This window comes from Xenopus tropicalis, chromosome 8 (assembly GCF_000004195.4).
Source record: "Xenopus tropicalis strain Nigerian chromosome 8, UCB_Xtro_10.0, whole genome shotgun sequence".
In the NCBI taxonomy this organism is placed as follows: Eukaryota; Metazoa; Chordata; class Amphibia; order Anura; family Pipidae; genus Xenopus; species Xenopus tropicalis.
The window spans coordinates 72,216,608-72,226,144 of NC_030684.2; positions in this window are offsets into that span (position 1 = coordinate 72,216,608).

Genomic DNA, 9,537 nt, shown 5'->3' on the forward strand with positions numbered 1-9,537 from the left:
TTTGTAGCCTAAGCCTGCTTTAAATTTCTCAATAACTTTATCCCTGACCTGTCTGGTGTGTTCTTTGGACTTCATGGTGTTGTCGCTCCCAATATTCTCTTAGACAACCTCTGAGGCCGTCACAGAGCAGCTGTATTTGTACTGACATTAGATTACACATAGGTGCACTCTATTTAGTCATTAGCACTCATCAGGCAATGTCTATGGGCAACTGACTGCACTCAACTGGCTGAATAATTACGCACACCCCACTTTGCAGTAATTTATTTGTAAAAAATGTTTGGAATCATGTATGATTTTCGTTCCACTTCTCACGTGTACACCAATTTGTATTGTTCTTTAATGTGGAATTCCAATAAAATTGATTCATGTTTGTGGCTGTAATGTGACAAAATGTGGAAAAGTTCAAGGGGGCCGAATACTTTTGCAAGCCACTGTACATGGGTCAATATGGCATGACAAATTGAAGAGCATATGGATTGGATTTGCTTTCTAGTTTCCTGCTTGCAATTCAGCATGCACTGGCCCACATGAGACATCTCAACATCTGAGCTCAGTCAGAGTCACATATATACTAACTACTGTTTGAGACTGAATGTGATTGGTGAATTCTGAATATAACCACATCCTTGATTATTAAAGGGTATGCACAGCAATACAACCAGGTCTTTGTATGATTTTGCTTTCCTTCTTTCACAAAAAATGTTTGATTTGTTTTCAGCTTCTTTGTATAGAAAGCAATTTTGCAATAAAAAATGGAATAAGTTCTGATAGGATTTTTTTTTTCATAATTAAAAGGAGAAGGAAAGTCATTTTGGCATTTTACTGCCAATAGATTTGCCACATTAGTGCCACCTAGAATGCTATATTTATTCTGCAGAAAGCTTTGTCATACCTGAATAAAGAACCCTAGAAGCTCTCTCTGTTTAAGATCTAAGGTCTTCATAGCTTCCTGCTTGCAGTTTAGCCATTCCTAAGGGTTGGGGAGGAGTGAGTTTTATGAATCCTTATGGGATTATGTGAGGGGGGAACAGGATAAGAGATGAGAGAACTGCACAGACTCCTGCCCAGGAATGAAGGATTTTTCTGAGAGGAAGTCAGATAATCTAAACATGTTTACGAAAAAGGAAACAAGAAATCCTGTTTTTCTCTTGATAGAGGACTCTCAGCTTTTGTCAGTGCTTATAGCTGTATTTACATAGACCTGTCTGATAAAGCTTACTTAGTTTTTTTCTTTCCAAAAACCTCACCATTTTGCAGGGGAGTGTAGCCTTTTTTTTTTTATATCTAGTGTATTATATTAGTATGTGCATTGTCAGCTTTAAACACTTCATTCCCTAAATCAAAAACCCACCTTGCCCCATCAAGCCTAGCAACATGCCAACAGCTCACATAAATCTATGCTGCTCCCCCCAACTAACCCACCCCAATGGCCACCTCCCTCTCCGTTAATGGTACTTTGCCCTGCACAGGAGAGTACATAAGGGTTAAATATGCAGAGATTGATGTTAGCTACAGACAAATAACCATGTTAATGAGCAATTCCTTTGGTTTGCCAGGATCTCTCACACAGCACTGCCAGACATTTCAAGACCCACAGTAGTGCAGGAGTTCAAGCCAAGTTCACTTACAGTAACTGAGTAACATGCAACAATTCTGTACGATTTAAAAAGTGGGATGGAATCAAACCTAATAGAGGTTTGTCCCAATCACAAACTTTGTACAGCAATTGTGTTGAAATCAGCAATATTGCCTCACCACTATATTAACCCTTTTACTGCCAGCCATTTTGGTCAAAGCGGAACTTGTATTGCCAGACAGTTTTTGAACATTTTGCACTGTTTCACTTTAGGGGCCTTTCCTCGGGGGGACTTTTAGTTTACCAAGGAAAACAATATATCGTTTTTTTCAGAACAACCTAAGCTTTCAAAATATGGTAGAATTTTTGTGTAATTCCAATTCTGTAACAAGATATAGGCTTCTAAATGTCTAAAAATGCAAAAAAAATCAAATTTTCCATAATATAATCACACATACTAGAAACAAAAATTATTTTATGCACGAATATACAACTGATTTGGAAAGTCCCATGTCTCCTGAACGTGCCAATACCAAATATATATAGTTTTATGGAGATTTCTCACTTGTATAGGTCAAAAACTCCCAGCAGTACACTACCAAATTCCCAAAGCACTGCTCCAAAAAAACTGCATACTTTGGATTTCAAGGCCAAAATTCCACTAACAGAAGGTTTATCCCAGAAAATTGTACATTTTTGGAAAGAACAGATTCTGGGGAATACAGAATAGGCACAACTGTCTGTCTACTCCAAACTATCAAGTCGCAATGCTTTCCTAAAGTTATTGGTTTTTATCAAAATTTGTGATTTTTTTTAAAAATCGCTTCAAAGCTTCTAGTCTATAGTATCTTATCTCCTACAGGTCATAAAGTAACCAAATAAAACACCCTAAATATGAATGCCTGGGGTCCACTGAACAGTTTGATGCCCAATATGTATAGGTTTACCTAAGTATGTGGCATGTAGGGGCCCCAATGTGAACATACCCCATATGAACTGTCATTTCTGTCATTTCAGCTTCTGCAAAATCAACACATTTACATCATTATATGTGGGATGAAGCTAGTAAAAAGTACGCTCACCCCAGAAAGTCATATATTTTTGGAAAGTACACATTCCCCCGAATCTAAAATGGGTACCCATGTCTTTCTACTCCAAAGTACCAAGCCGCACAGCTTTTCTAAAGTTAGCAATTTTGATGACATTTCCAAAAATCCCCTCAAAGCTTCCACTTTGAAGCATCTTATCTCCCACATAGCATTAGGTACCAAGATAAAACACCCTGAATTTGAACGCCAGGGGTCCACTGAACAGTTTGATGCCCAATATGTATAGGTTTACCTAAGTATGTGGCATGTAGGGGCCCCAATGTGAACATACCCCCATATGAACTGTCATTTCTGTCATTTCAGCTCCTGCAAAATCAACACATTTACATTATTATATGTGGGATAAAGCTACAAAAAAGTACGCTCACCCCAGAAAGTCATATATTTTTGGAAAGTACACATTCCCCCGAATCTAAAATGGGTACCCATGTCTTTCTACTCCAAAGTACCAAGCCGCACAGCTTTTCTAAAGTTAGCAATTTTGATGACATTTCCAAATATCCCCTCAAAGCTTCCACTTTGAAGCATCTTATCTCCCACATAGCATTAGGTACCAAGATAAAACACCCTGAATTTGAACACCAGGGGTCCACTGAACAGTTTGATGCCCAATATGTATTGGTTTACCCAAGTATGTGGCATGTAGGGGCCCGAATGTGAACATACCCCCATATATACTGTCATTTCTGTCATTTCAGCTCCTGCAAAATCAACACATTTACATCATTATATGTGAGATAAAGCTACAAAAAAGTACGCTCACCCCAGAAAGCCATATATTTTTGGAAAGTACACATTCCCCCGAATCTAAAATGGGTACCCATGTCTTTCTACTCCAAAGTACCAAGCCGCACAGCTTTTCTAAAGTTAGCAATTTTGATGACATTTCCAAAAATCCCCTCAAAGCTTCCATTTTGAAGCATCTTATCTCCCACATAGCATTAGGTACCAAGATAAAACACCCTGAATTTGAACGCCAGGGGTCCACTGAACAGTTTGATGCCCAATATGTATAGGTTTACCTAAGTATGTGGCATGTAGGGGCCCCAATGTGAACATACCCCCATATATACTGTCATTTCTGTCATTTCAGCTCCTGCAAAATCAACACATTTACATCATTATATGTGGGATAAAGCTACAAAAAAGTACGCTCACCCCAGAAAGTCATATATTTTTGGAAAGTACACATTCCCCCGAATCTAAAATGGGTACCCATGTCTTTCTACTCCAAAGTACCAAGCCGCACAGCTTTTCCAAAATTAGCAATTTTGATGACATTTCCAAAAATCCCCTCAAAGCTTCCACTTTGCAGCATCTTATCTCCCACATAGCATTAGGTACCAAGATAAAACACCCTGAATTTGAACACCAGGGGTCCACTGAACAGTTTGATGCCCAATATGTATAGGTTTACCCAAGTATGTGGCATGTAGGGGCCCGAATGTGAACATACCCCCATATATACTGTCATTTCTGTCATTTCAGCTCCTGCAAAATCAACACATTTACATCATTATATGTGAGATAAAGCTACAAAAAAGTACGCTCACCCCAGAAAGCCATATATTTTTGGAAAGTACACATTCCCCCGAATCTAAAATGGGTACCCATGTCTTTCTACTCCAAAGTACCAAGCCGCACAGCTTTTCTAAAGTTAGCAATTTTGATGACATTTCCAAAAATCCCCTCAAAGCGTCCATTTTGAAGCATCTTATCTCCCACATAGCATTAGGTACCAAGATAAAACACCCTGAATTTGAACGCCAGGGGTCCACTGAACAGTTTGATGCCCAATATGTATAGGTTTACCTAAGTATGTGGCATGTAGGGGCCCCAATGTGAATATACCCCCATATATACTGTCATTTCTGTCATTTCAGCTCATGCAAAATCAACACATTTACATCATTATATGTGGGATAAAGCTACAAAAAAGTACGCTCACCCCAGAAAGTCATATATTTTTGGAAAGTACACATTCCCCCGAATCTAAAATGGGTACCCATGTCTTTCTACTCCAAAGTACCAAGCCGCACAGCTTTTCTAAAGTTAGCAATTTTGATGACATTTCCAAAAATCCCCTCAAAGCTTCCACTTTGCAGCATCTTATCTCCCACATAGTGTTAGGTACCAAGATAAAACACCCTAAATTTGAACGCCAGGGGTCCACTGAACAGTTTGATGCCCAATATGTATAGGTTTACCTAAGTATGTGGCATGTAGGGGCCCCAATGGGAACATACCCCCATATGATCTATCATTTCAGCTCCTGCAAAATCAACACATTTACATCCTTTATGTGGGATAATGCTACAAAAAAATTACATTCACCCCAGAAAGCCATATATTTTTGGAAAATACACATCCCCCCGAATCTATAATGGGTAAATATTTCTTATTGCTACAAAGTACCAAGCTGTAAAGCTTTCCTAAGTTTGCAGATTTATATGACATTTTCGAAAATCGCATAAAAATGTTGCAATTTACATAGTTACATAGTTACATAGTTACATAGTTACATAGGGTTGAAAAAAGACCTGTGTCCATCAAGTTCAACCCATCCAAGTAAACCCAGCACACCTAACCCACACCTACCAATCTATACACACACATACATAAACTATAAATACAACCACTAGTACTAACTGTAGATATTAGTATCACAATAGCCTTGGATATTCTGATTGATCAAGAACTCATCCAGGCCCCTCTTAAAGGCATTAACAGAATCTGCCATTACCACATCACTAGGAAGGGCATTCCATAACCTCACTGCCCTCACCGTGAAAAACCACCTACGCTGCTTCAAATGGAAACTCCTTTCCTCTAATCTAAAGGGGTGACCTCTGGTGCGTTGATTGTTTTTATGGGAAAAAAGAACATCCCCCAACTGCCTATAATCCCCTCTAATGTACTTGTACAGAGTAATCATGTCCCCTCGCAAGCGCCTCTTTTCCAGAGAAAACAACCCCAACCTCGACAGTCTCACCTCATAGTTTAAATCTTCCATCCCCTTAACCAGTTTAGTTGCACGTCTCTGCACTCTCTCCAGCTCATTAATATCCCTCTTAAGGACTGGAGCCCAAAACTGCACTGCATACTCAAGGTGAGGCCTTACCAGGGACCTATAAAGGGGCAAAATTATGTTCTCATCCCTTGAGTCAATGCCCTTTTTTATACAAGACAGCACTTTATTTGCTGTAGTAGCCACAGAATGACATTGCCTGGAATTAGACAACTTGTTATCAACAAAAACCCCTAGATCCTTCTCCATTAAGGAAACCCCCAACACACTACCATTCAGTAGATAGTTTGCGTTTATATTATTTCTACCAAAGTGCATAACTTTGCACTTATCAACATTGAACCTCATTTTCCAGTTTGCTGCCCAGTTATCTAATTTTGTCAAATCGCTCTGCAAAGCGGCAGCATCCTGCATGGAACTTATAGTTTTGCACAATTTAGTGTCATCAGCAAAAATAGAAACAGTACTGTCTATGCCCACCTCCAGGTCATTAATAAACAAGTTAAACAGCAAAGGACCAAGGACTGACCCCTGCGGTACTCCACTAACCACACTGGTCCAATTAGAAAATGTTCCATTTACCACCACTCTTTGTACTCTATCCTTCAGCCAGTTCTCTATCCAATTACAAATATTATGTTCTAGGCCAATATTCCTTAATTTGATCATTAACCTTCTGTGAGGTACTGTATCAAACGCTTTAGCAAAGTCCAAGTAGATGACATCAACTGCCATTCCAGCATCAAGGTTCCTACTCACCTCCTCATAAAAGGCAACTAAATTAGTCTGGCAAGATCTGTTACGCATAAAACCATGCTGGCACAAACTAATAGTATTGTGAACTGCAATGTATTCAAGTACCCTATCCCTTATTACCCCTTCCAAAAGTTTTCCTACTACTGATGTCAGACTAACAGGCCTATAGTTTTCAGGCTGAGAACGGGATCCCTTTTTAAATAACGGCACCACATTAGCAATCCGCCAGTCTCTCGGCACCATGCCAGACCTCAATGAATCCTGAAAAATTAAGTGAAGAGGTTTGGCAATCACAGCGCTCAGCTCATTTAATACCCTGGGATGAATCCCATCCGGCCCTGGACCTTTGTTTACCTTTACATGTTCAAGTCTCTTTTGAATTTCCTCCCGAGTGACCCATGCGTCAGTAGCTAAATTACTAGAACTGGGCATATTACAAGGGAAGCCTTCATTATCTGGCTCCTCAGATGTATAGACAGATGAAAAATAAGAGTTCAAAATTTCAGCTTTTTCCCCGTTTTCATCAACCAACGTACCCCCCCGTGATAATAAAGTTCCCACCCCTTCTTGCTTCATTTTTTTACTATTCACATAATTAAAAAATAATTTTGGATTCTTTTTACTCCTAGCTGCAATATCCCTTTCCATCTCTATTTTAGCTTGCCTGATAGCTTTTTTGCATGCTTTATTTGCTTCCTTGTACCTGATGAAAGTTTCCGCTGTCCCAGCTAACTTGAATGCCCTAAAAGCACGTTTTTTCTTACCAACCTCGACAATAACACTTTTATTCAGCCATAAAGGTTTTGCTTTGCGATGCCTCTCCTTGCTTACAAGGGGGATATACTGTTGTGTATACCTACAAAGCAATGTTTTAAAGATGTTCCATTTTCCTTCTGTGTCTAACCCCATGAAAAGCCTTTCCCAGTTGACACATTGCAGAGATGCCCTTATACTGGCAAAGTCTGCACGTCTAAAATTGAGTGTTTTAGTTACTCCCTTATAGCGCTGTCTCTGCAGCATTATCTCAAAGGAGACCATGTTATGATCACTGTTCCCCAAATGCTCACCCACACAAATGTTAGAGATAAGTTCATTATTATTAGAAATCACCAGGTCCAAAATAGCGTCATTCCTAGTGGGTTCTTGAACTGCCTGAAATAAAAAGTTGTCATTTAGCATATTTACAAACCTGCTAGCTTTTTCTGACTTAGCCACCCCATTACTCCAGTCAATGTCCGGATAATTAAAGTCCCCCATAACAACTTGACCCAGTTTTGAAGCCTCCTCCATTTGCAACAATAGCTGGGCCTCATCCCCCTCATCTATACGGGGTGGTTTATAACATACACCAATGATCATTTTCCTTGTGACCTTCAGCCCTACTGAAATTTCTACCCAAAGAGATTCGACGTTTTCATTGGTAATGTCTTTATTACATGGCTTTAAGTCTGACTTTACGTAAAGACAAACCCCTCCACCCTTTTTAATCTCTCTGTCCCTCCTAAAAAGTGTATAACCATTTAAATTCACAGCCCAGTCACATTTATCATCCCACCAGGTCTCAGTGATACCTATTAAATCATAATTTAATAATTTGCCGCATTTATCTCTCACAATTTCTTGATAAAGATCAGATAAAGACAAATCACCCCAAAAAGGAACACCAGAGGTCTACTGAACAGTTTGATGCCCAATATGCATAGATATACCAAAGTCTGCGGTATGTACTGAACCCAAAATGAAAATAGCGCATAAGGATTTCTCGCCTGCCAGCTCAGCTTTTGCACACAGAGCCCCCTGTCAGTGTATTATGTGCCAAAACTTCCCCTAACCATACAGTGACCCCCACAAAACCATATATTTTTGGAAAGTACACATTCTGACAAATCCAACAAGGGTAAAGAGTCCTTTCTACACCAAAGTACCAATCTGCAGAGCTTTCCTAAAGTTATTGGTTTTTATGACATTTCAGAAAATCGCCTAAAAATGTTGCAATTTGTCGCATTTATCTCACACAATTTCTTGCGTACAAAGGCAAGTCACCCCAAATAGGAACACCAGAGGCCTACTGAACAGTTTGATGCCCAATATGCATAGATATACCAAAGTCTGCGGTATGTACTGAACCCTAAATGAAAATAGCGCATAAGGATTTCTCGCCTGCCAGCTCAGCTTTTGCACACAGAGCCCCGTCAGTGTATTATGTGCCAAAACTTCCCCTAACTATACAGATCCCCCACAAAACCATATATTTTTGGAAAGTACACATTCTGACAAATCCAACAAGGGTAAAGAGTCCTTTCTACACCAAAGTACCAATCTGCAGAGCTTTCCTAAAGTTATTGGTTTTTATGAAATTTCAGAAAATCGCCTAAAAATGTTGCAATTTGTCGCATTTATCTCACACAATTTCTTGCGTACAAAGGCAAGTCACCCCAAATAGGAACACCAGAGGCCTACTGAACAGTTTGATGCCCAATATGCATAGATATACCAAAGTCTGCAGTATGTACTGAACCCTAAATGAAAATAGCGCATAAGGATTTCTCGCCTGCCAGCTCAGCTTTTGCACACAGAGCCCCCTGTCAGTGTATTATGTGCCAAAACTTCCCCTAACCATACAGTGACCCCCACAAAACCATATATTTTTGGAAAGTACACATTCTGACAAATCCAACAAGGGTAAAGAGTCCTTTCTACACCAAAGTACCAAGCCGCAAAGCTTTCCTAAAGTTATCGGTTTTTATGAGATTTCAGAAAATCGCCTAAAAATGTTGCAATTTGCCGCATTTATCTCACACAATTTCTTGCGTACAAAGGCAAGTCACCCCAAATAGGAACACCAGAGGCCTACTGAACAGTTTGATGCCCAATATGCATAGATATACCAAAGTCTGTGGTATGTACTGAACCCAAAATGAAAATAGCGCATAAGGATTTCTCGCCTGCCAGCTCAGCTTTTGCACACAGAGCCCCCTGTCAGTGTATTATGTGCCAAAACTTCCCCTAACTATACAGAGACCCCCACAAAACCATATATTTTTGGAAAGTACACATTCTGATGA